Consider the following 27,742-nt stretch of genomic DNA (forward strand, 5'->3'; position numbering starts at 1 on the left):
AAAGGTTCTACCAACCTGATGCACTCATGTGAGATTTGGATTTGATACTGAGCTGAGTAGAGAGAGGGGCAGAGCATAAGGCATTCATTCTGTTTTACGTTGTGAGAAGTAGTGCAAAACTGGTTACTGATTTCTTAATTTGATGGCTTGCTGAAAGCTCAGGTGGAAGCTTCCCTACCACTAGAAGAAATTCCTGGATGCTCAGGCTAGCACTTGCTTCCATAACCTTTCCAGTGATTTTATAAGTCACTCAACACATGATAGTATCTCTGTTTGGAAATAAACTGTTGTTTGCAATCTAACTCTGCTCTAGCAGACACATTAAAGTTTATGACCTCTTTCATCTCCTTTTATTATTTAACTTCAATTTAAAATTTTTTCTGGTGTAATATTGTCTGAAACTTTTTTATCGTATTGGACTTAGAAAAATAAACTCTTAGATATTTCCATTCACTCAGCCAATATTTGTAATCAATATTTCTCCAGAGTCCAGTAAACTCTGGGTACAACAAATAATACCTTGGCATAAATACATATGTTTTATTGTGTCACTGTTCCAACTGGCTTGATGTAGGACTTTGAACCTCCTCCCCCTGCCACCCAAATCAAAACTTTCTCTATTTTCTTTGTCTGTATTGTAAATCCTTAGATGTTTCTTCTACCTGGTCAGAAAAAATTATCTTGTGTTTTTCCAGTATGCAGTTTTTATTGATAGCCTCTGTCTTCCATGCTACTTGAGAATAACATCTGTCATATGATTACTGCTTTCTACATGAGAACACTTATTCCTGACAAGGCAGGGGTTTCATATGCTTCCACAGCTAAAAGTTAAGTGACTATACAATGCTGTATGGTCTCTTGGTTATTACACTATCTGCACAAAACTGTTCCAAGAATAAATGGGACAATACCTGTATTAGTTCATTCTCATGCTATGAAGAAATATCCAAGACTAGGTAATTTATAAAGACAAGAGGTTTTCATTGACTCACTCTTCCATTGCTGGGGAGGTCTCAGGAGACTTACAATTATGGCAGAAGGCAAAAAAGAAGCAGGCACGTTTTTCACAGTTTGGCAGGACAGAGTGAGTGTAGCAGGGGAAATGCCAGACACTTGTAAAACCATCAGATTTCTTGAGACTCACTCATTATCACAAGAACAGCATGGGGGAAACCACCCCCATGATCCAATTACCTCTACCTGGTCTCACCCTTGACACAGGGGAATTATAATTCAAGGTGAGATTTGGTTGGGGACACAGAACCAAACCATATTAATGCCCTTCTCCCATAATCTTTCATATGATTTGCAACCAAAGCAAAATGACTTATGCCCCATGTCTCACTATAACCAGAAAACTGCTGCCTTCACTGTTTAAGGCTGAAACTAATGCATAGAGATTGGTGGGTGATATTGTTTGTCTGTTTCCCCACCCAAATCTCAAATTGTAACTCCCATAATTCCCATGTGTCATGGGGGGGACCTGGTAGGGGGTAACTGAATCATAAGAGCAGTCTGTCCTGTTCTGTTCTCGTGATAGTGACTGTCTCATGAGATCTGATAGTTTTATAAAGGGAGTTCCTTTGCACATACTCTCTTTTTACTGGCCACCATGTAAGACATCCCCCGTTGCCCTTCCTTTGTCTTCCACCATGATTGTGATGCCTCCCCAGCCATGTGGAGCTGTGAGTCACTTAAACCGTTTTCCTTTATAAATTACCGTCTTGGCTATGTCCTTATTGGCAGCATGAAAATGGAGTAATACAGTGGGGGAATATATATAAGCTATTTTCTGGTGCCTTTTACTTTCTGTATTCCCAGCTTATTCCACAACCTTCTCCTACAGCCAAATATAAAGCCCCTGGGACACAATTAATTATTATTTCCGGTCCCACCCTCATTCACAAACTCCAGCAAACAGCGAGCCATAAAAACCAACTAAAATAACCACTACTCTTTTTTTTTGAACATCTGTTCTGTGCTAGATGCCAGTGATCCTAAGGTGAATCCTATGTAGTCCCTGTCCTTAAGAAATTTATCATCTAGTAGAGATCACTTATAGAAGCAGCTTTCAAGGTATGGCATACTTGTTAGAATCAGGAAAAACCTAACATTCGAAGAGCACTTCTTAGATTTGAGCCCTAAACAAAACCAAAGAAAATTAAGGGCAGAGAGGGGTTCAGGACTGCCCATGCAGTTTCCCAGGGCTTCTCTTACTACACGCAGATGCACTTTAGTTCAGGTTACTTTATGTTGTATATGCAGACATATTACTTACATGGAAAGCTATTGTTTTGGTCATGAAACATCTCCATTTTATGTTTAAATCATTCGTTAGCTTACATGATATTTTCTGGAGACCTATGCCTCATAAATCCATGGATCCCAGGTTTGTTTGTTTGTTTTCCATAAGTAATCCTAGAAAGGTCAGATATATCTTGCTAAAAGCCTTCTATTAATGATGGGTCTCCTGAAAGCAAATATCCTTGTTTTCTAAGAAGTCTGTCAACCTGGGAAGCTTTCTTTCTCAAAAACATCTCCCCAAACCCACCATAAAGGGAGAGAAGAAATTGGAGGCCTGATTCTTAAACATCTTCCCACCGTATATAGGATTTCCAAATCTAGGTGACCAAAGACAGGTTCTGCTAGCACCGGTACAGCACCCCTCACCTACATCCAGCATATAGAACAGGAAGTTAAGCATCAACGTAGCTGTTGCAGAAGACTGGATGGTAGCAGGGAAGAAAGAGAGAGAGAGGTTGGATTATTATAACTTTACCCCTCTCCATGAGGAAGAGGGATGCTTTCCTTTTCCCACAAGTCAAGAGAATGGAACTTCAAAGAATAACTTATGCAAAGCATACATGCATTCCCTCAAGTTTAAAAATAGAAGGATATGGAGCTTATGCTAAAAAATGTCTAAAAATAAGAGGCCACTTAGAGTTTGCATAGAGGGAGAAGAGGATATAGAAAGAGGGAGCCATACTCCGTCTGTATTAAAATGATCTGGTTTTAAGCAAAATTTGTTGATATCTAAATATGGCTCAAAGTACTATGGGGACTTTCTAATATTTCATTCAGAAGAGAGGAGCCTACTGAGTGATTAAAAGCAAAAGCTGTGAAAAATAACAGACGTGTTCTCTGCTTGTATCTGAAGGAATTTTAGATTATCAAATAAATAAATGTGTTAAACATGCACACCAAAATATCATTGCTTCATTAGTATGCATATTCAAGGGGTGTGTGTGTGTGTGTTTGTGTGTGTGTGTGTACCTGTGTATACAGCTGTGTGAGGATATAAATGTCCTTATTCTCTCCACTTGGTGTTAATGGGAATTAATCAATAACCCACATTATGCGTGAGAAACTATGTAGTCCAAAGGCAAGAAGGAGCTTGGGAGAGGAACGCTGTTTATTAGTTATACGTAATTTATTTTCCACTTATGAGAAAATTATTCCTTAAATGAGAAAATAAAGTGAGCCTTGATTAAAAGTAAATGCTGGATAATTTGAGCTTTAATTGAGGAAAACTTAACATAGCTCAATAGCATTGAGACCCTTCATGACACATGAGCATTATGGGTAGGGAAGAGCAGAAAGGATTCAGGCTAAAAATGATTTACCCCAAATCCTCAACAATCTTCAGTGGAAATAAAATCCATGGTTTTCTTTCGACCATCAAAGTGTATTTCAAACAGATGTACAAATACTTTACTTTCATGCAAGTTTGGTTAAATGTTTATATTTGTCAGTTGTTTCTTTGTTTTTTGAAGAGCTTAGATTCCCTTTTCCCATCAGATCCAACTATCAGCATAAAGGTACCTCTCTGTGAAACAGACTCCTGTCACCTCCATTTTGCTGTTAGATTTCCTGTGACTGCTCAGAGAATTCCAACAGAAAATAATTCTCTTCTGCAATAAGACCCTAGAAAAAAAATCTATTTACAGAGTAACAAGAAAAGGTCTAATTATTTCTGCAGAAATTGACCAAAGAAGCAAGCTCAAGTGACAGAAATAAAAACGTCTTTCTGTGTCTCAAAATGGAGGACTGATAAAGGGCTGATAGATCTTGATGTAGAATGATTTCATTTAGGTTTATCTGCAAGACCCTATTGATGTCAATATTGACTAGGAAGCCAGGGAAGCAAATCCTATGGATTTAGATACTGCTGATTTACTTTCCTCAAAACAACATGGGATAGAAAGATAAACTTAAAAAGTGCATAAATTTAAGAAAAATACTTTCAATCCAATAGGCTATAAGAAAAATCAGAAAGAAAAGGGAGAAAGGATTTGCTGTGTTCTGTTTCTTTTATCTGGTCATCCTTCTCTCATAAAATGGCATTTCATTTTTAATATATTGAATAGGAGGAAAATAATTATGTAATTGACTATTAGTTTTCTAGATTCTCAGGTTACTTTTGTAATAATACCTTTTAATCATAAAAATTCATAAAATAGGCATTCCATTGTAGAAATTTCATAAAGGCTTATCATCTGATAATCATTAAAATATGCATTCTTATATTCAAACTATGCAAACAACAACAAAAAAGCTATTGTGCAAGGCAGAATTTATGGTTTTTGATTAATGGGTAACCAAATATGGCTGAAGCAGATTATAATATGAAATCACATATTGGCTGAACAGATGTTTAAATAGAGATAACATCTGAAGTTCTCTACTTATCATTCACAGCAAATCTAACAACATAAAAAAGTCTCCAGAGAAAAATTGCTTTTTTGAATGTTGTGATGTCTATGTCCATCATATATAGGAGTTTTTCTTTAAAGAGGAAAATGTTTAAATGAGCTGTTAAACAGAGAGATGTTTTAATGAAGTAGGACACTGGCTAGATGAAGACCATCCATCAGGTCTGTGTTAAAATCCGTTTCTGGATCTTCCTCTACTTGGATTCCTTTATATGCTGATAGCATTGCCCTTATCCCAGCCACACTCCCCAAAATGGTGTTCATGCTTTTCAAGTGCTTTATTGACCCTAATAGAGAAACACTAGATTTTTCTCTCATATCCAAATATGCTTTAATCCTTGTAGCTTGTTCTCTTCCAAAAAAAGTTTGCACAAATGTTGAATGTTTGCGAATAGATCAGAGTTCTGGTGTTTGTAAAAGTGAAAATGTGAGATATAGGTGAAAAAGCAGCAAGATTAAAGTTATTTTGCCTTCCATAGCACATTACATATGAATTGGATTACAAACAATAATTCTTTGCTGTGTAGAGGAGAAGACTTAAAAACAATAGGAAGGAATATTACCCCTCTAATCAGATGAACCTGATAGTACGTACACTGTACACATAGGCATGCATTTGCTAAATACCCATGCTTATATCTCTGTCTCTGCATATACATATATGCATGTGTCATGTGGGTCTCACAGAACTGATAACCTCAGGTTTTATTCAATGGTTATTAAATATTTGCTTGTCAAAGTTTCCTGGTTCTGCAACAATCAGACCTTTCCAAGTCTACATTGTTCAAAAAACTCTAGGCCAGGACTATGATTATAGAAGCCACATGTATGAGTAGTAAAGAGTTAATACTCCGAAGGAGAAAGCATTCATTCCCTCTTTCCATGTTTGTCTCTTGAGTGTTCACTGTGTGCCAGATATTGATGGAGACCCTGAGTAGACCAACATGAAGAAGATATGCAAGTCTGCAGAGAGGACACCAATAGCCTGATTGAAATTATAACAACCAGGCACTGAGTCATCACAGAGGGAGTCAGTCCCCTGCTGACCCCACAAGAAAACATCAGACTAAAAGTTACAGCAGATTAAAATAGCAGGACTAAAATACTTTTCTAATCATCCTTGATTAAAGAATGTTGAGTAATCTGTGCATGAAGAGCAATCTGTGGTCTAACCCAAGTTTGTTCTAGTATATTCATAATTAGTTGCAATGTTTACTTAACTGTTTGGTAAATTCAGTTTATCTACCAGTCTGATGAAGTTATCTCCCAGATAACTCCTTTTTGTCCTAAACCTCAAGAAAAGAATATCATGAGGGTTTTGGTTTTAATACAAATACTTTAATGCCCATGGCTCTAATAATCACTGTTATGAGTCTCAAGCATAACCAGAAACAGACCACCTTTGACGGGGTCAACATTTACCCTGACTATTGGCAAAAAGTAAAGAGGTTAACCTATTGGCTTCCTAAAAAAGGGTGGACATAAACTGAGTCAATGCCTAATAGAGGAGATCAATAAAGTGCTGGTGTGGATGGTGACAATAACAGTTTACAGATGCTCTGAAGCCCATGAGTCATCATCATTAATTTAGCTCCACATGCGTGTAGGCAGAAAATAGGATTCAGACAGGCCTGTAAGGGAAAGATCTATCATATTGATCGAGTGCAGCAGGCAGAAAGATGGGCTTTCAGGTCTCATGTCTGGTAGTGTTATGATTCAGTGAAAGGCGATCAATAGAGCCCTCCCATCAGACTGAACTGCCCATTGCTGGGAACACGGCCTGGTGTTATGACCTTCTTTCCACTTAAGTCTGAGGCTCAGCATGCAGCCACCTGCAGCCAGTCCAACCTGGAGAGTGGGTTTCAGTTTGACTCAAGGCCACCTCCCTACTTTGTGCTTTATGCTGATACATAGCACCTGATTTGTTCTTTGAGCTTGAGTTTCTCAAGTTTGTTAGCAAATTTAATTACCATTTCTTCTAGAAATGAGGCTCTGCCCTTAGTGTCTGTTATTCCTATTTCCAACCTGGGCTTTGAAACCTGACTTCTGGACTCCAGTCAGGTATCTGGGTTTCTGCTGAAAGACTGTCATGTATGTCTGCCTTTATGCACTTCTCAACATCTCCCATGCGAATTCTCCATCACTAAGTTCTTGTCACTGGCTTGAGGAGTATCATTGCTTCAAGTTGGAATACAGATGTTAATTGCTTACCTCTTATCACTTGCATTTTAGGGCTGCTGTCACCAGGTGCTGAATTCTGTGTAACAGTCTAGATGGCTGCTCAGTTTCTGAAAATAGATTGTTTATCCTTTTGCACGCTTCTAACTTCCAAAAACTGGGGTAGTTAACTGGACCAAACCTAGTCCTGTCATAAAATAAGGTAAGAGGTATAGAAGATGCAGACTGACCCTTGACTTTCAGAAGGACCATTAATAACAGCCACTTCAATTTAATATATTCATTAATTCAATGAATATCTTTCATTGGCTACTGCAAACTAAGTGTTGGAGTCAGAGCAAGAACAACAACAAAAAAGAGACAAAAATTTTCATTACCATGGAATTTTTTTTAGGTATTCACCCATGCATGCATGCACGTGTATGTGTGTTGCTGCTGTCAGAAATAGCAGGCAAACAATAAAAACCAGTGTCAGGTTATAAACAGCTCAATGTCGAGAATTTAAAGGAGTGAAGTGACAGAACTAGTTTAAGTTGGCTCATTGGGGAAGCCTTTGTGGAGGTGACATTTTAATTGGAAACAGAGATAAAAAAGCCAGCCACTGTAAGATCAGAGAGGACATGTGAAAAGCTGGGCAAAGGCCCAAAACCAGAAATGAGCCTGAAGATCTGAGACCAAGGCAGATGCTCAGTGTGGCTGGAGATAATGGGCAAAAAAAGAATTGGTTGGAATGAGGCTAGCAACGTTGGCAGAAGCCAGATCTTATGTGGCTTTGTGAACCATAATAAGTAGTTTGAGTTTAATTTAAATACAGTGGGAGAATATCTGTGGGTTTGAAGGAGTGGAGTAACCTGATCTGAGTTATATTTGAAAAATGAACAATCTGCTTTTGGGCAGATAGTGGGTTTATATGGAAGGCCAGAGAGGCAGCTGGGAGACTTGTTAGGAGGCTCTCAGAGTAGTGGTTTGGAGTGGGCTGTGTAAGTACAAATGGTGAAAGTAGAGATAGAATCTGCAGGACATGCAGAAGAATTTTATGTGGGAGCATGAATCTTTGATTTGATCATCAGCAAAAAGGCTGAGGGTGGTGCCATTTTCTGAGGGTGAGGAAGACTGAATAGAAAAGCAGATTTGAAGAAGAAAAGTTAAACAGCTATTCAGGGCTGTGTACATTTGAGTTGCCTGTTAAGTATGATGTAAATGACAGGTTAGCTATAGAGAGTATGAATCTGAAGCACTAGGGTTGGAGATGGAGGACTGGGAGCCATAAGCACGGCAATGATATGTATAGGCTTGGTAGTGGAGGAGGTCACAGAGGAAAGTGTAGATAGAGAAGGGAAGGGGCCAGGAGAGACCCCTGAAGAACTTTAATATCTTCAAGCCTAGAAGAACAAAAGGAGCCAAAGAAGCAGCCAGAAATGTAGAGAAATCTACTTATTAAGGCTTTATCCTATGTGAGGTCACATGCCAGCCTCATACAGGTTAACCACTTTAATCTTCACTTCAATTTCCAACTAGTTAGAAAGTGAAGTTTGGCATTGGACTGTCTCTGCTAGAACCCAGCATCCCCCCTTGCCAGGGTGTAACTGTGGGCATGTTAATTAACCTCCCTGTGACTCAGTTTCCTCATCTATAAAAGGGGGTTTTAAATATTTGCCTCATAAGCTCAAGGGTTGGATTAAGTGAATCAATATACATAAAGTCTCAAGAACAGTCTGGCACATAGTAATCACACAGTAAATGTGATCTAGCAGTTGCTAAGTAGCTATTACTATCTAAATTTTACACTTAGATGGGGTTTAAAGAAGTTTATTTTCAGATTCGGTGCATGGTAGAGTTAGGATTGAAACAACTTTCGTTGATCCCAAAGATCATAGTATTTCTACTTTCCCTGTATTTAGACCCTTAAAAATAAGAATAAACTGACTTATGACCAAGCCATCGTTTTTACTGGCCATAGTATCACAGAATGGAAAACAAGTAAATCATTTTAGATATGCATTTTAACCTTCATTCTTCAGTGCAAATATTTTTATGAGATGCTGTTAGCCAAATTCACTAGATTTACTTTCTGTCTTGTCTGTGGAGTGGTTAAGGATACATTTCCAACCCCCAAAAGAGCAGTCAGAGTTAAACTGAGGCCAAAATGCCCATAGAACTAACAACCAAAGAATCAGTCCTCATATAAATATATAACATGTTGACTATTACTATAAATGTCAAAAAATATTCTTAAAAGATTTTATTAATAATCAGTATTTAGACCAATTGAGGGAATAAGTCTTAACAAAATAATATTTTAAAGGAAAGTTAGTTCTATTAATTTCAATTAAATAAAGCAATTCAAGTTAGGCTAATTAAGTGTTGTCAAGCAAAGGATTTGGGTAGCTACTTCAATAAATAGAGAAGAATTATTTGTATTTAACATATTGGTTGTTTATACATTAATTGGTGTTTTAATTTGTTTGAAGGTAATTTGTTCTTTTCAGTAAATTAAATGTTCCTCTATGCAAGTGTTAGGCAACTTTTTTATAAAGCAAAGTTAACTTTAGCTTAATTACTTAGCAAATTAATGAAGGTTGTATTTTTTCTCTTTATGAGTTTCTAAATCTTTTCTACTAGTGTTAAAATTAGGTTCTATTACTAATTTTGAAAGAAGAGAAGAATTTATCTGTTTGTAATTCCAATATCCAATTATAATAAATTATGCAAAAAGACTGTTGTTACTTAGGAAAAAACTGTGAGAAACATCTGCCACGCTAAGCGGTGAGAGGTCTGACCATGATATAACACCTTAGGGTTCAATTTCATTTGAAAGTCTTAATTCTGTCTGAGTAAATCACTGTGCATTACACATCACAGATATTCTTTAAATGTTAGAAGGAAGGAAGAGAAGGAGGAAAGGAGGGAGAAAGGGAAGACAGAATCTCCATAATTAGAGTTTGGTTTGGAAGCCTAGTTTATTTCTGAAAAAGGTCAATCACCATGGACTGGTTCAACCCTGAAAAGTTTCCAAAGTTAGGCTGATGTGATCTGTTGAAATTCACCCAAGAATTGTACACCTGATTGCTGAGAAGTCACACCAGATGTCCTGTCCAAGGACTAATAACGCTTACTCCTGTAGGCTACCTCCATATGTGAGAAAACAGAAGAGAGCATTTCTGAGCTGGTTAGTCAACTTTAAGTTATGCTCAGTGCACCGTATCGGGAATACAAAAGCATTTTCCAGATGGCATCATAAAGTTAGTTCATTTTTGCACAGCACCATCTCATTTTTGAGAAATAGCCCCTTGTTTTTCATTGCCCTTGGTTGTTTCAGAATTGCTTTTTCTTGCCATAAATGCAATACTTAAACTAGAGGGCCAGTTAGAATATTTGCTGTATATTATAAAAAATGCCTAACAGACTATGAGTGTTCAAATATGAATTAACGAGGAGATTGATAATATATGGTCTTAACCACCCACCAGACCATCAGGGAGACAAAGAGTCAGATGGATATTGGGATTCTACTTTCACTGTGAATGGTAAAACCTTGGGTAATTCACTTAATTACATTGTGTTTCAATGTCTACATATGCATGAGAGCTATTCTAACTCTCAGAAATTCCTTTGTGAGTCATCTAAGAACCACCTATCATTTGAGTTGTTTCTCTACCTACTTATCTACATGAACTCTCTGCTGTAGCCAAATTATTCCACTCACTTTCTTCCAAATACTTGGTGTGCAACTCCAAATTTATGTCCTTCATCAAGCCTCTTTCTTGGCCTAGAATGCACTTTCTCTTCTTCTCTCTCTAGCCAAATCCTACTGTCTTTTGAGGCATCAATCAAGTCTCTTTCTCAGCAAGGACATTCATGTATCTGTGCTACTCTATAAAGGAATTTACACATGTAATCACATTTAGTCATTAGAACAGCTTTATAAAGTATTATTGTGCTCATTTTACAGAAGAGAGTATGATACTTGAATAAAATGCTCTACTGTCCCAAGGTCCAAAGGCACTGCCAGGACTTAGATTAGAGCTCAGATTTGTTGGTCACTAAAACCTGAATTCCTTTCACTACTCCACTCAGTCGCCTAGTGATATTTTTGTGTCCTTTGTTGCAATTATTGTTATTTTATACTTTTTTAATGCAAAGGTTCATGTCTCCTTAAAGAAATAGTAAATGCCTTAAAAGAAGGAATACTATCTTTGTATTTCCTACACTAGAATGTAAATTCCATAAGGGCTGAGAATCTGACTTGGTTATTTACTGCTCCTACTCCAGTATGTAGATCAGTGCCTGACATAGTAGAAACACAATAAATACTTACTGAATAAATTTCACTATGTCTCTTACGGCATCTAGACTTGCATATAAAAGTTCCCAATAAGTGTTTGTTCTTCTGGCACAATACGATTGTCCCCTCATAAAGGTTTTTAGATTAAAATACCCTTGGATGTTAAAAAAACAACACTTTTTCCTTACAGCTTCCCATGCCTGTTATCCATCTTTTGCTACTAATCTTGTCTTCTAAACCATGACTATTGTGAAATAATTCACCAGATATTAACACTACTCTTGGTGTTTCATGCTGACACCAAACACTGTCGTGTTTGACTCTAAATAATGCAGAATGAGAATCACATCCTGAGTATTTATTCTCAATAAAAAAAACTGCTTACTAAATATTATTTATTGAGAAGTAATTATTCTCACGCTAAGTATTTCATTTATATTCATTCTTATATAAAAACAAAGATTCTGAACTCCATTTTACAAGTTGGAAAAATAATGCTCAGAGAAATTAAGCAGCTTGCTGAGGACCACATATATAATAAAATGATGAGCTAGAGTTAAAGCCAAGGCTTCAAACCCCTAAACTCTAGTACATCCATGTGGCTTGTGATGTTTTGGGAGAAGAGCTTGAATATCCTTGCCAGCTGGCATGGCCAAATTAGATAAGTACTGACAGTCAAGTTAGAGACTGAATTTTGAGGCTGCATTTTTGAGGGCTGACTATTGGGAAAGCTTCAGAATTGTTGATAGCCCCACAAATATCAATTGTTTCTATTTGTTTTCTTGACTTAATCTCAAAATTATTAAACATGCAACTAAAATTCCAATTCTGAGTAATGCTATTTAGTTACTGAGAATAGCTTCTATTCACTAGTAGAAGAAAGTCATTAATATGTAACATTATTATCTCTCACTTCACCGTAGCAAAGGCCAGTTGGTATTTATTAACATTTGGAATATAGATATTTTGCTAAGCTTACTTAACAAGACTTCATCAGTTAATGTTGACATTAGTTTTGGTTTGACGCTGAGTCACAACCCTGTTATTTCAAGAAGTAACAACAAGTGAATTTGCAATGTTTCAGTGACTATTAAAATGTGAAAAGTGAAACACAGTGAAAAACATGACTTCTAAGTATTTGCAATGGTGTTTTTTTTTGTTTGTTTGTTTTTTGTTTTTACAATTTTGGAGATGCTAAGAGTCTAGTTGCCCTTTTCTCTTCTAAATTAAACAGTATTTGGAACCTTGGCTTAAGCCTATTTTTAATTCATTTTGGTAAGTACTACTATAAGCTTTATAATCAGTAAAAGTACCTTTCAAAACACAACATAATCAGACAAAGAGAATGTTTTAAGTTTCAAATAAAAGAATTCAGATGCTGTTTCTTTCTGTGCTGCCCGCCATATATGACACTGGATAAACTGGTCATAAAACAAGTGTTAGTTTATTCAGCTTTAAATCAAGGTTAATACATAACTCAAAGAATTTTAAAGGAATCTATAAACCCACAAAGTGCTTAGAATTCCTTTAATCAAATCACAATGTAAACATTGAGTAAAGGACTAAGAGACTATCACAGGCTACTATTTTCTCCATTTTGACTTCTCTGTATATGGTAATAGGTGCACTGCAAGTAGTGGATTTAATTCATAATATCTGTTATGTAGTCAATCTCAGATAATAGAGGAAAAAAAACTGGAGTGTAGCTTATGAAACAGTATTGTTGTTGAGGCTCTTAAAAAACAGTATTATTGTTGAGTCTCTATTGTGATATTAGGAAATCAGTAGTCTTTGACAGACGAGCCAGGAAGCTGACTCTTATTGCAGGAATTCGAATTCTCCTGATCTGCAGGCTTTGAATCATTGCTTAAGAAAAAAATAAACAATACATTATTGTACTAGCAAATCAGGAATTAACAATAAATTATTTAGATGACTGCAGATTTCCTGTGGCTTTCACCTTGAGTATATGCACTACAAGCAGATGACTGGTTTTTGTTCATTTGTTTGTTTTATTTTCATAGACAGAGTCTTGCTCTCTCACCCAGGCTGAAGTGCAGTGGTGCAATCTCAGCTGACTGCAACCTCTGCCTCCCAGGTTCAAGCAATTCTCCTGCCTCAGCCTCCCAAGTAGCTGGGATTACAGGCGCCCACCACCACACATAGCTAAATTTTGTATTTTTAGTAAAGACAGGATTTCACCATGTTGGCCAGGCTGGTCTTGAACTCCTGACATCATGATCTGCCTGCCACAGCCTCCCAAAGTGCTGGGGTTACAGGCATGAGCCACCGTGCCCAGCCCAGATGACTGTTTTTAAAGGATGTTTGGCATGTTTTATTAGCAGACAGGATACATTCATTAAGTATTCACTGAACATGCACTGAACACCTACTATGTGTTCAGCTCTGTAGGGAATGCTGAGATGAGTCATACATGGCCCCTACCTTTAAGGAACTCACCATCTAGTGGGAGAGAAAGATACATTGACAGCTGATTGCAGAATGTATCCAAATATCATTCTTCCTCAGAAAGATCATACAAGGAAGAAATAATGTGGGAAACATGGAAATATACTCAAAAGTCAGATAGAAGGATGGTTATATAATTAAAGCCTATTAAATAATAATAACATTGAGAAAATAAAGAATGGATATATGGGAATCTTGTTGCAGAAGAAGAGGAAGCAAAGAGTTGGACTGAGGTTAGAACAGGTAATAAGGGAACATGTGAGAGAAGGGGCAGAGAGAGTTGTGGAAGAGGAAGTGCAGGAGGGAACATGCCTTCTGGCCTGTACTAGACAAAATAGGCCTCAGCTCCTGAGGGAAGCCAGTGACAACAGAACACAGATTCTCCCATCCATTTGAACCTCTGGGAGAGCCAGGAGAAACCTCAACCTTTTCCCCATGGGTCAGAGGAGGACTGCCTACAGGAAAGGCCATGACCAGTGCTTGTAGCTTTGCTTCCTCTTCCTCATGTTGCCTTCGTGTGCCTTGACCTGGCCTATCTAATGGGGTATTATGAGACCGAAATACCACAAAAAATGTGAAATGTATCCTCTGTTTGCTTTAATCCTACAACAGTCTGTGTATTTAGCTGAGAGACAGACATAAGGCTGACTTTGTCCCATGGTGGAGTGGGAAGGATACTCCGAACTCCAAATCTCTGTATTCTTTTTTTTTTTTTTTGAGGTGGAGTTTCACTCTTGTTGCCCAGGCTGGAGTGTAATGGCATGACCTCAGCTCACTACAACCTCTGCCTCCCGGTTTCAGGCGATTCTCCTGCCTCAGCCTCTCGAGTAACTGGGATTACAGGTGCCCACCACCATGCCCAGCTAATTTTTTTTTTTTGTATTTTTAGTAGAGATGGGGTTTCACCTTGTTGGCCAGGCTGGTATCAAACTCCTGACCTCACGTGATCCACCCACCTTGGCCTCCCAAAGTGCTGGGATTACAGGCATGAGCTTCCGCACCTGGCCCAAAACTTTATATTCTTAACTGTAAGCTCGAAAGCTTTGATCTAAGTAGGAGTTATAAGGATTTGGAATAAAATATTACATAAGCTGGTTACTTCCACTTCCTGCCAATGCTATAATGTTTTAGTTTGAGCCTGCTGCTGGGATGGGGAGAAGTTCTTTAATCTGGCTGAGTTCAAATTTTAAATGACTGAGAAAACACTGAGTAATGTGTAACCCTAGAGAAGCCTACAGAAATAGGATTCAAGGTGGAAATTAAGTCCAATTTTATGAAAACAGAGCAACATTTTTGCACACAAGAATTTGTGAGTTGGAAAAGTTGCCTCTTATAAACCTACTTTCAAAGGTCAGTGCAGTGGCCATGTGGAATTTCTTGGAAATACAAAGCCAAGGGTTTTTCCCATCTCTTTTCTGATGCCTTCAGTTTTGTTTGTTGTTTTTTGTAACTACTGATATGTATGTCATTCTACTAATATGGTCTTGAGTTAACTAGACAATAATTTCAGCAAAAAATGCAATTCATCAGGCAAAACAGTGATAGATTTTCAGAACTTCTCCTGTATTAATTTGTAAAATGGTATGCAGATACCAATACTTGGCGATCTGGGGGTCAACAGCAATGAAAACTTCACAGGAAGAAATGGCAAATGTATCCTCCCAAAGGGAATTGTTCTCTGAGGTGTTGCTGCTGCAAGCATTTGTTTTTTCCATAATTTGTAAAGATATTTCCTTTTAAACTAATTTCTGGGGATTTGCGTGTGAAAAAAATCACTCTACTGCATTATAGGTGTTAAAAAGTGCTTTAGGAGCCCTGAATGATTTGACTTAAACTTTTATTTCTGTAAATTCTTATTTGCTAAAGCTTAAAGGCCCTCACCAGAGTTTTTTTTTTTTCCTGGCCTTATAACAATTTGCATCTGAATCTTGATTCCTTGCAAATGAAACACCATGATTTGGGGAATTAATGGTGTTGTGAATAATATATCTAGGATGCCCAAGTAGGCTTAAATAAGAATCCCATCTGGACAGTCACATGGGGTGCTCTGCAGGAGGTAGGCATACCTGGGAACTCTTGAGAAGTGTGGACCAAGTGTGTTTCCATAGGGAATTATCTACATCGAGACTCCTGAGAAAGAATGTACCCTAAAGAAAAAGAATACAGGTTAACAAGATGTCTCTCTGGACTCACGTCTGAGTCACAAGATTAGGGACTAATCAAGAGTGGATAAAATCTTGAAGAATTGGCTCACTAAAGCTTCTGTCAGACACTGACAGCTCAATGGGGCATTGCTTTGCAGCCCCTGTAATGATAATTGTATGAAAGCATTTGCACCACTCCAGGGTAACTGTGAGAACCTCAAGAAGTTAAGAAATGAATTTAATAGACTGAGCAGCAAGCTGTGGCAGTCTGGGTCTGGAAGAAGAAGAAGAAGCTGTAGAAAATATCTTCCTTCAGTAGCTTCTCCACAGTCATGGTGGAAATGGCATAAACAGCCAACATCACTTCTGGGAGCTGGACCACAGAAGAGAAAAACAAACAGCAGACCCAATAGGGAAGGTAAAGGATGCACTCCTGAGCTCAGGAGAGATAGTTCTTTCCTTCTCAGTCCGCTCTGGGAGGAATTTGAGGAGATGGAGTTGGGGGCTGAGAATAGGCTGGAGTTCCTATAGAGTGAGTGGGGACAAAGTAACTTCTGTGTGTTTTTGTGTGTGTGTGTCTGTTTATTGTCACTGTAAATCTATTTTTTACTCCTAGGCTGATCTGGCCTGGTTAAACAACAACGACAAAGGTCTGCTTCAGGTTTGGGCAGGACCTTCTAAGTAGATTTCTGAATTACGCCTCTCTTCAATTGTCTGGGGTCCCTTTCACACGAAGAATTTTCTGAAGGGGTCCTAACATTGTTATCAACTTCATCATTTAAAGTGCTGTTCTAGCTTACAGGTCCACCAAGAAAGGACCTCGATGGTTAGTTGTGGTTTCTGAGGGGAGACGGTGTTGTGATGGTGGTCATTATTGTCATTTTCTAGATGATGGATAATCAGTATAGGCAAAGGCTCTCTCTGGCAAAGTAGCAAGAGCGTAAGGAATCAGGAGATGTTAATTAGCCTCTCCTGGCTTCAGTTTCTTCATCTGTAAAACTGAAGGGATTCTTACTGTGTAGTGTGCAACAGAATCATCTGCAGAACCGAAAACAAAAACAGCATCTACTTAAGCTTCATAAATACCAAGTTAAAATAAATGTAGGTGCATTTCAAAAGAGCTCCAGAGGCATGCCCACCCCACTAGTTAAGGACCACTGAACCATATTTTTCTCCATGTTCCCTTCCAGCTTTGAAATGCTATTGTTCCTCATATATTTGTATATATTGTTTGTGGAAGATAAATTGGCATAATACATATTAAAATTTGTCAGACTTTTAACTTACTAAGTTTTGTTAATAGAAATTTATCCCAAAGAAATTAGGTAATGCACACAAACGTGTATTCCAGGATAATTATTCTTTATTATAAAAGTAAACAATTGAGACAACATCAATTAACAATAAGATCTTATCTTTGAGATAAATTGTGGTAAATAATTCTTAAACGAATTACAATTAGTCAATGAAAATTTAATTTTAAGAGACTAATTAATGATATAGAAAATGTTCATTATGTATTTGTAAAATAAAGAAAAGCAAATTTAAAAATATATGCAAGTATGGATATATATGGTTACAAGTGTGTGAAAATTTATGCTGAATGAAAGATACTAGACACAAAAGAGTATGCATGATGTGATTTCACTTATATAAAACTCTAAAAATAACAAATCCAATCTATAGTGGAAAAAAGAATAGTAGTTGCCTGGAACAGAAAATAGACATTAGAACTGGACACAAGACAACTTTTTGAGGTGATGGAAATGCTTTTTATTTTGGTCCTGATGGAGGTTACACAGGCATATAATTTGAAAGCCTAAAATGGGTACATTGTGTCGTATGAAAATTATTCTTATTATGAAAAATACCTAATGTAGATGATGGGGTGATGGATGCAGCAAAGCACTATCGCACATATATACGTATGTAACAAACCTGTACATTCTGCACATATACCTCAGAACTTAGAGTATAATAATAAAAAGAAAAAAAATTATTCTTCAATTAAAAATATATTTTGTTTCAACTATGTAAAATAATGATCTAAAAAATTTTTGTGTAAATACCTAAATTCTAAGCTGCTAAAACAAGTAAATATTAAAACAAAACTAGGCAAATATTATTCCTTCCATTTTTTACAACTATATGTGCCTGTGCTTTAAAAGAAAATGGAAATATATAAATATAAATGGTGGCTATTATGTTGGGTGATGGGATGAGAATTTTTTATTATACTTTTCTATGATTTTTTTCAAAATTTCTAAAATGAACATGTTATCATTTTTACTAGAAGAAAATAATTATTTTTAAATGTATGTTTAGAAGAGGTTAAGCACTGGAAGAATAGATGAACCAAGAGTTTCATTGTTAAGTTATTCTCATCTCTAATAAAATGTGACCTTTATTAAAAAGGAAAAAAAAAAAACAGCAGCAGCAACAACAACGTGGGTGAAAAGTAACCCGGTGGGAATGTGCACTGGAGTTAGTGAGGGAACCAAATGCACACACAAAGCTTGTGGGAGCGTGGGAATGCCTGTTTCCTTTCATTGAGATGGGCGGAATCTTGGCCAGTGGTAGCAGAATCTCTGGCCTATTTTTGTTCAAGAACTGAGTGCCTGTTGCCTTCCCCAGCTGACACCCACCTATTATGAGTCTGCTGTACTCCAACGTGTCCTGAGTCTGTAGAGAACACAGGTCTGTATATCCCACACCACAGCCAACTGTTCACAGTGCCCTGGGCAATGGAGGGGGAAGGAAACACCAGCACCAACCAAGAGACATGCCAGAGATAGAGGAGATGACACAGGCAGTTGCTCTGGAATAAATAAGTAGAGGGGGAAAATGTAGCTGGGAACCTCAGCAAGGATGCAGGTGAGGAAGTAAACAAGCAAACAAAGCCCAAGGCTGAGATCTCCTAGAAAAAAAGCCCAGCACCTAGGGGAGGATAAAAATCTCCTCACCAGGACCAGAGGTAATAGAGAACTTCCATAGTAGCATTAACTTGGCAAATCTACAGAGCCATTGATTGTGAAGTCCTGATCAGCTCCCTGGGTCTTTTCGCTCCTGAAGAATGAGGTGGCTTAAATCCAGACAGACCTTGGCTGCTTAACAGGATAAACTCAGAGGCGACCAGACCTAGACACCAAGTCTAGCACTGCCAGTTGTGATGCAGGGGGTACCATTCTTATAGACTTCAAAGAAAGGTGTCCCCTGGGGTGGCACACATGCAAAGGGTCACTTACTAAATTTCATCTGTAAAATGAGGTTAATCATACCTACCTTAGATTCTGTAGTACAAGTCAATGACATGATTATGGATTACCCAATTTCTCCAAGGCTCACTAACTTCTCATCTAACCGAGATTGCAAAATAGTTGTGTTATCTTTTTCCCCTTCTTGTTATGCTTTGTTAGGAGAATACTCAAAGCTGCTTACACTCAAGTTCTTGGAGATTTTTCTACTGACTTAACTCTTTAGAATTTTATTTACTGTTACCTCCTTTCCTAGAATCCAGACGTGGCCTCATCAGATAAGATAAAAAACACCTCCAGATCAAAGACAACTCCTCTGTAGCTAGAATTACCACTTCCTTTCAGCCCTGATACTTGATTATCAGATCAAAACTCTAGTGGCCGACTCATCTTTCCTTACTGCAATTTACACAGAAGAAAAGTTTAGAATTGACAAAGATAAGGTGGAAAGATTGGCCCAACACAAATTCTAAAAGGATATGGAAATATTAGTCATCTCAAGATGGCAGTCAGTAGCATATTGCTGCTGCTGCTGCTTTTTTAAATGTAATATGACATTTCAGCTATATTTACAGGATCAGAGATCCCCAGAAGAAATGCTTCCAATGCACTTAGAAATAATAATATATTTATTGAAGACTCACATTCTGTTTGTGGATGAACATCTAAGTGAAGTGAGAAAGAGCTATCGGGTCCCACCCTCAACCCCTAAAAAAAGATACAGATTTGGAACAGCAAATCTAAGAATAAAACTGATAGGGAATTTCTATTGTTCTGCCCAGGACGGTGATGGCTGAGAGACAATTTAATACGTTTCTCCAGTCTATAAAGGGTCACTATCTGGTGGTTTATGACCATCTGTCTTTATCTTCCCCAAGGATGGAAAGGAGGAAATGAGCTTAAACTACAAGAAAATAAATTTAGCTTAGACCAAAGGGACTGCCAGACTGAGGTCCATGTAATGTTGCAAACCTTGGTGGTTGTGGCATTTCCTCTGCTGACTTCAACTGGGACAGATGAGCATTTACCCATCTGGATGAATTCTACATAGTCTAGCTGTGATAAGTCCTTGAATCTTCTCAGACTTTTAAAAACGACTGAAAGTCACTTTGACATAACTTATTCTATTCTGCCTTAAAGCTTTAATCTTGCTGGAAATCCTTTTCTACATCCTGAGGGAAGAGTTATCTGTTGATGCTACTGACCCACCACTAATGGGAATGAACTGTTCATTGATGTACTGCTAAGATGTGGGCTCATTCATTCACACCTTTTTGCCCTGTTGCCCAAATATCATAGAGTGCTGATTCTACAATAAAATCAAAAGCATCCTCTTGCTTGGAATCTTTCCATACCTTGAGGCCTGAATAAAATGCTGTGGTCTTAGCAGAGAGTACTAGGCTTTCTGCGAGCTGGCTCAGCTGATCTGCTCACATTCATCTACTGCCTTTCTTCCTCGCTCAGGTAACAGATATGCAGAGCCATCACTTTCAGGTATACATGGCACCCACCACCCTATGCCTTTACAAATACATTTCCCACTCCTCAGAATTCTGCTACCTCCCTTGTCTGTGTGTTAGACTAGAAATTGTTTAGTTCTTCACTCAAACGTTTCAGCATTTCTGAAAGGTTTTCTGTCTTTCCTAGGGAAACCTGCATTCTCCTTCCCCATAAAACCACAGTTCCTTGAATACCTATGCATCCACAGAGAATTTAACATGTCTTATTGTGGCCTTCAAGTCTGTCTTTCCATCAGGCTATAGCAGATTTGAAAGCAAAAATAGAGATCACTTTTCATCTCCTATATCCAGTTGCCCAGTAAATACTTCCATCAACGACAGAGTTAATATACTCTGAAGTGTCTTTCTTGCCTCTCTGCTCCTGCTCTAGTGGTGAGTTTACCTGTCAAACTCTACTGCCCAACTCCTCCCCTGCCCAATATTATATGGAAATCTTAAATAAGAAGAAGAATGAATACATGAATAGTATACAAACTATTGTAAAATTTCTTTCTAGCATTAAGAATAGCAATTGTTATCCTATGTTAAAAACTAAACTTTTAGCCACGGTAACAGAACAAATCTTGATGATTGCTTTTATTCTATTTATTTTTTTTTAATTATTGAATTTTTAAATTATACTTTAAGTTCTGGAGTACAAGTGCAGAATGTGCAGGTTTGTTACATAGGTATACACATGCCATGGTGGTTTGCTGCATCCATCACCCCGTCATCTATTTGTAGATTTCCTATTTGATGATTGTTTTACTTTTATTTCTATTTGGTTCTAGTTCAAAGCTAATTAATGGTTTACATTAAGTAGTATGTTTAGATTAATGGTGTTAAAAAAGGAATATTTGCTGATGATAGAAACTAGTATGTACATTTGTAATGTTTCCTGCCCTTTGTTGACATAACTGATATCCCAGCTTCGCCCAACTCTATATACATCTACTCAAACATAATAATCTTCTGTGGAAACTAAAAGATGTTCATTAATACCAGCACTTTCTGAAGCGCTGTTTGAAAGCAAAGAGAAAGGTGACTTCATTCAGTAAAACAAAAATAAAATGTTCAATGCTACCTCTATTTTAATTCAATCTACTTTAATTACATCTGTATGAGATCTCCATTACATAGAACTCTCAGTCCTGGATGTTTGGGAAAATACAATGGCAAATTTACAAGAAGCTTGTGATCTAGAAGGAAGGAGAAGACATCCACACAAGTGACTGTAATAAGAGAGAACTTACGATTGGAGAGGAATTGACGGAGTGTTGCAGGGGTTCAATGGAGGATAGGAAGAGGTTTCATGGAGGGCCTGGGCTTTAGAACTGGTCTCTGAGGCTGGATTTCCACAGGAGAAGTTGGACAGTGGAATTTGGCAGGTTAATTCACAAACAGAGCAGGAGCAAAGAGAGACAAGAAAGACACTTGAGAGTATGTTTTTAGGAAAGCCAGGATTGCAGTCTGACAGAACACTAGGGTATGTATAGTTCAGTCTGAAGAAAAGATAAGGGTATTGATCAGGAGGATGAGGAGTTTGTGCTTAATGCTGTCGCTGATGGAGAGATGCTGAAGGTATTGATTAGGGGAGTGTCCTGAACTAAGAGAAAAGATGTTGAGGAGACTGCTTACTGCAACCTTTGGGAGAGGCAACAAACACCTAGATGGTGGGAGGGAGCAGTGGGAATGACAATGAGGAATGAGGAAATCAAGTCAATGTGTTTTGTAAAGAAAACATGTTATCAGTAGGGTTCTGCAACTGATCAGACAAAATGTGAAAAAGAACAAAGAGTAAGAGTCAAAGAAGAATCTGAGGGTCTTATCTGGGTTCTAGGGAGAAAGGTGCCACAAATTAACCCAGTATGAAAACCAGAGGTGAAGAGAGAATCACCAAGGCTAGGTACATGAGTCAAGTGCAAATGAAACATGCACACAGAACACATTTCTAAGGATGGGCTGCTCCTGGAGCCCAGGAAGGAGATTTTGGGTAGAAACCTGAGAGTCATCTCCATAAAGACAAATCCCTAAGTGCAGATTTTCCTTTCACTTATGTGATCTGTTGGAGGACCCTGCATCTTGTGGGAGGCACATGTCAGTTCTCTTTTGTTGACTGTGAACTAGGTCAACATTTTTAGCCCTATAAGATATGTATTATGGGCATTAAGTGAAATACACTTATGAAGCTTTTACAATATATTAAACACTCTGTAAATGAAAATGTAAAGTGAAAATTGTAGCTGTGTTCTGATTGTGAGCAAGTAGCAAACAGTAGCTACAGGATACAATACAAGCTGAAAAAAAAAAGAATTATCCGCAGTGGTTTGTGTGCACCTGTGTGTGCATGAGAGAGAGGGAGACAGAGAAAGAGGGAATGGGAATTTGTTTTTAGTACTCAAGGTGAAAACACATCAATTTTCCTTCAGTTCTGAGGACTGGGAAAAGTTCATATTTTCTGAAGGTTTACTTTTATGTGCTATAGTCATTGTAATTTGGCACCTACAAGATAGTGTTCAGATGTGCACAATAAACTTGCTCTTTTGAAAAGCTGTTTTGTTTTTTCTAGTAGCTCTTCAGAGCTTGACATAAGACTTAATACCAAGGTGAGAAATGGTAAAGCACATTTTACAAACTAAAGAAACTCAAGAAAAGGACTTTTATTCCTATAATTTGTTCTCTGTTCTTTCTGGTGTTTTTTATTTTTTCCAATTCTAAAAGTCTCAAGGTTAACATTCTTTCATAAACTAGAGCGTAATCCCAGCTGTATCTGTGTTATTCAGATCTTTGGGTTGCTTTTCACCATCGTATAAAATGTGTGTAACATATATTTCCTTTTACTAGCAACAAGATGTTGCTTCACTTACCCATAGAAATTGATTTGCCTTTTATTCATTTTAATTTAATTACCATGGTAATTATTATAACTTTAAAAATACTTTTATATATACAAAATATGAAAATCTCTTGGCCATGAACCTTTCTTATAGGCTTTGAAAATAATTTACGTTGTCGTAGAGGTGCCTTGCTGTCACTTTTAACATGATCTTCCATTTGTGATTATATTTCTTTAATGGATTAAACAGATATTTCATGAATGAATACAATTCATTTAACAATTTCTTATGTGAATCAGGTCACTTGGCCTTGTAACGATTTCTTGCACTGCTGTAAAAGCCATGCAGATTGTGAAATTTTCCTTAGGTATTTGATGATAAAAATGATGGCAATGGTGATTGGTCTGGAAGCCATTTTAAAATGTCTGATAGCAATTCTCCAATGACTTTGAATGACCCAGCATGAATGTGCAGTTCTCACACTCGACTTAAGAACTCTGTTCTAGCACCGTCATCTGGACAACCCACAATCTTTCCAGAAACACAACTATCAGCAAAACAACCACTGTACTCCTTTTCTTTAAAAACACCACCTCTCTTTGGGCTCAAATAATTTTTTTAAAGTTTAAATATTGTATCATCATTCCTTATAATTTCTTCAGAATATCTGATAATTAATTATATTTATATTACAATACAACATTGAAAACAAAAAGCCAAAAAAAATAAATAAATAAATGAGGTAAAGAATCCTAAATAAAATGACTGGTTGCTTTAACTTCTCCTCAGTGTTAGGTTAAGGCCAGATATAATCACAACACTACCCTGGACAATTTCATCTTATGATATCTGGCATGGCCCTTTACGTTTAAGACAACGGATAGTCGGGTAGGAAACACAATGGAGAAACAAACTCTCAAAGTCACTTGAAGTTTCCAAAGTTTATTTTTGCTGGAGGGAAGAAAATGTAGGAGACTACCTATTACCTAATCATTGGGCAATACAGACGGCTTGCCAATAACATATCCCTATGTTATTGTAAGGATGAAAACTTTTTTGGGTTTTTTTTTTTTTTTTTGGCTGGGCACAGGCTCACACCTGTGAGCCTCCCAGCACTTGGGAGGCCAAGGCATGCTGATGACTTGAGGTCAGGAGTTCAAGACCAGCTTGGCCAACATAGTGAAACTTCATGTCTACTAAAAATACAAAAATTAGCTGGCCGTGGTGACAGGCATCTGTAGTCCCAGCCACTAGGGCAGCTGAGGCAGGAGAATCATTTGAACCCTGGAGGTGGAGGTTGCAGTGAGCCGAGATAATGTCACTGAACTCCAGCCTGGGTGATAAAGCAAGATTCTGTGTCAAAAAAAAAAAAAGAAAACTTTTTTTTTTTAATTAAACTTTTTCTTTAGAGACCATTGTAGTAGATTTACATGCAGTTGTAAGAAGTAATATGGAAAAAATCCCATGTACTCTTGACCTGGTGTTGTCCAGTGGTAACATATCACAAAAGTAGAGTACAGTAGTTCAACCAGGATTTCAACAGTGAAAAGGGCAAGATGCAGAGCATTTTCATCATTTTGGACTCATTTTTCCCTTTCATAACCACACGCACTCCCTCCCGATTTAATTGCTAACCTCTTCTCCATATCTATAGTTTTGTCATTTCCAGACTGTTATATAAACAGAATTATATAGTATGTAACCTTTGAAGTTTGACTTCTTTTTTCACTCAACACAATTCTCTAGATGTTGTTGTGTGTACCAATGGTTAATTCCTTTTTATTATTAAGTAATATTCCGTCATATGGACGTACCACACTTTAACCACTTACCACTGAAAAACATATGGGGTTGTTTCCAGTATGGGACTACTATGAATAATGCTGCTATAAACATTCATGCACAAGTTTTTGTGTGAACATAATTCTTCATATCTCGGAGATAAATGCCCAGAAGTGAACTTGTTGGGTTATATGGTAGTTGCAGATTTAGTTTGTTAAGAAATGCCAAACTTTTCTAGAGTGGCTGTGCCGTTTGACATCCACACTATTGATATATGAGTGGTCCAGTGTTTGTGTATCCTCATCAGAATTTAGTGTTGTCACTAGATTTTTTTTATTTTTTATTTATTTTAGCCCTTCTAATAGGTTTGTATTGATATCTGATTGTTATTTTAGTTTTCATCCCTCTGATGGCTAATAATATTCTCTGTCTTTTCATGTGCTTATTTGTCATCTGTATATGCATTCTGGTGAAATGTCTCTTCATTGCTTTCATCTACTTTCAAATTGTGTTGTTTGCTTCTTCAGTGGTTGAGTCCAAAGGGCTCCTTATATTTGAGATGTGAGTCCTTGTTGAATACGAAGTTTGCAAATATTTCTCTGTAGCTTACCTTCTTATACTCTTAACAGTGTCTCATAGGGCAAGAGTTTTTAATTTTGAAAAAAAAGTTCAATTTATTCATTTCTTTATTTTATAGATCATGCTTTTGGTGTTAAGTCTATTTATTTGACTACTCATAGGTTCCAAAGATTTTCTTCTATATTTTCTTCTAAATAATTCACAGTTTTATGTTTTACATTTAATTTCATGCTCAATTTTGAATAATTTTTTATACACTTAAGCTGAGTTTGATTTTATTTTTTGCCTATGGAAGTCTAATTACTCAAGTACCATTTGTTGAAAAGGGTATCTTTCCTCCAGTCAGTTGCTTTACCGCTTTTGTCAAAAATTAGTTGGAAATATTTGAGTAGGCTTATTTCTGGACTCCTTGCTCTGATCCATTGATTTATGTTTATCTTTCTGTCAGTATCATGCAGTTTTGATTACTATAGCTATAAGAAAAGTCTTAAAATCAGGTAGACTAATTAATCCAACTTTCTTCTTTATCAAATTTTAAACCATTACAGCTCTTTTGGTTTTTCATATAAATTTTAAAATAATCTTGTCTTTATCTACAAAAAATCTTGCAGGAATTTGAGAGGAATTGTCTTAAATCTGTATACCAAATTGGGAAAAATCAATATTTTTATTATGTTGAGTCTCAATCCAGCAGCATTGCATGTTTTTCTACTTTTCAAGACTTCTGTGATTCTTTCATCAGTACTTTCCAGTTTTCAGTGTAAATATCCTATACATATTTTTTAAATACACACTAAAGTGTTTCATTTTATGAATAATTGTAAATGTTACTTTTTCAACATTTTAGTGTTCACATGTTTATTGCTGGTATATAGAATTACATTTGATTTTGTATATTGATCTATAGTGTAACCTTGCTTTATTCACTTACTAGTTCTTAGAATTTTTCTTTAATAGACTCTAGAATTTTCGATATAGACGATGGTATAATCCAGAAATAGAAACAGTTTATTTCTTCCTTTCTGGTCTGTATGCCTTTAATTTCCTTTCCTTACCTTATTATGCTGGCTTGAACTTCTAGCATTATGTTGAATAAGAGTGATAAGAACAATATCCTTGCTTTGTTCCTGATCTTAGGAGGAAGGCATTCAATTTTGCACCATTAGTTATGTTAACTGATAAATTTTATATTTGCTCATTATCAAGTTGAGTAAGTTTTCCAAGAGTTTTTATTTTTAATCATAAATGGATGTTGAATTTTTTTGAATTGTTTTTCTGTATCCATTTACATAATTGTGATATTTTTTCTTTAGCCTGCTAATGTAGTAGATTACGTAGATTGATTTTTTCAAATGTTGAACCAGGCTTGCATCCTTGGAATAAACCCCATTTGATTATGGGATATAATTGTTTTTGTATATTGCTGAATTCTACTTGCTAATATGTTGTCAGGGATTTCAAACATCCATATACATGCAAAATATTGGTCTCTGGTTTTCTTTCATTTTATCTGGCTTTTTTTTTTTTTGGTGTTTTTAATCTGGTTTGCTATCTGGGTAAAGATAGTTTCATAAAATGAATTGAGAAGTGTTCCTTCCTTTTATGTTTTGTGAAAGAGATAGTGTAGAATTATAGAAAAGAAGCTTTTTGGTGATGTCTTGAAGAAATTGTTTGGAATTAGTTCACCATTGTTTTTGACACTGAGGATGGTATCCTTGTAACCACAAAACATAATGTAAAGAAAAACAGAAGACACAATGGTGGTCTTTTATAATGTACATCAAATGTACATTTTTTTGTTTTCCTTTCCTTCATCAAAGATGAGTATATTGTCCTTTCATGTGGGAAAAATAATGTAAGTAGGAAGTGTTTAGCATTTTCTTTGTCTCACCTCCCAGAGTTCCCACTTACTGTTCAGGATCCATGAACAAATCCCGCTGGACATTCAATTCACTCAAGTGAAGCGTGTACAAAATGATGCCTCAGTGCTCAGGCTTTGGGAT

The sequence above is a fragment of the Sapajus apella genome, unplaced genomic scaffold, assembly GCF_009761245.1.
Source record: "Sapajus apella isolate SASKATOON/1434 unplaced genomic scaffold, GSC_monkey_1.0 scaffold16, whole genome shotgun sequence".
NCBI lineage: Eukaryota > Metazoa > Chordata > Mammalia > Primates > Cebidae > Sapajus > Sapajus apella.